Source organism: Schistocerca cancellata, chromosome 11 (assembly GCF_023864275.1).
Source record: "Schistocerca cancellata isolate TAMUIC-IGC-003103 chromosome 11, iqSchCanc2.1, whole genome shotgun sequence".
Lineage (NCBI taxonomy): Eukaryota > Metazoa > Arthropoda > Insecta > Orthoptera > Acrididae > Schistocerca > Schistocerca cancellata.
In genome coordinates, this window is record NC_064636.1 from 857555 (window position 1) to 858493 (window position 939).

The 939-nt window shown below is 47.6% G+C and overlaps 1 non-coding gene across 1 annotated transcript; it reads left to right on the forward strand.

Annotated features, from left to right (window-relative positions):
• Positions 1–602: 602 nt before the first annotated feature.
• Positions 603–674, forward strand: Trnas-uga (transfer RNA serine (anticodon UGA)). The gene has a single exon. It is a non-coding gene; the product is annotated as a tRNA-Ser (tRNA).
• The last annotated feature ends 265 nt before the right edge of the window (positions 675–939 follow it).

The window sequence follows — 939 nt, forward strand, 5'->3', positions numbered from 1 at the left end:
TCCAAAATTCCCGTTAAAAACTTCTAGGGAATTGAGTGACGATATTTTGAATTGGAACCCATGTATGGAAACGTATATCCCTGCTACAGGGGTATAAATATAACTTCGCTATTGTGGCATGCAACAGGGTAATCATCACTGGAGGGGGGTTACTTACGTCGGATCGTATGATGTCATTTGACTGCTGTCTCCTCTCTGACCTGGTTCGAGTCTCGTTCATGTGAGTGTTAGAGCAACATTCCTGAGTACACTTTTGCCGAATACACCGACACGAGTATTGTGTGTGGCCAAGCTCACAGTGCTTGAAGAGCTACTGGTCGCCTTTATCAAGATCGTTGTCCACAACGTCTGACTCCTTCCCACACGCTTTTCGTTACCATTGCGCAACGTCTTCGAGAAAGTGTGCCTTCACCGCCAGCAGGTGCGACTGTGGTGCCCCGTGGAGACGCAGCGCACGCGAATTGGAAAATATATATGGTGTCTGTTCCTTCGGAAATGTCCGAAAGGACACTACGAATGTAGTGTGTGGGCATACAAGGTGAGAATGTGTGTCTCGCAGGAGGCGTGTGCGAGATAGTCCCTGTAGTCTCACTATCCTCTGTGCCCTCGGTGGCTCAGATGGATAGAGCGTCTGCCATGAAAGCAGATCCCGGGTTCGAGTCCCGGTCGGGGCAGACGTTTTCACCTGTCTTCGTTGATATATATCAACGCCCGTCGTCAGCTGAAGGTATTAATACCATTCTAATTTCGAACTGGAAAAGGCCCTCCTGTATAAACAGTGTCTCTGAAGACCGATTTTTTTTTTGTTTCTTTGGTTATTAACGACTGAAACTGCAGAACAATAGATGTACTGGGCCACATCTACACTGAAATGCCAAATAAACTAGTATAATAATGCGTATTGAAACACAGAGGGCCGGCCGGGGTGGCCGTGCGTTT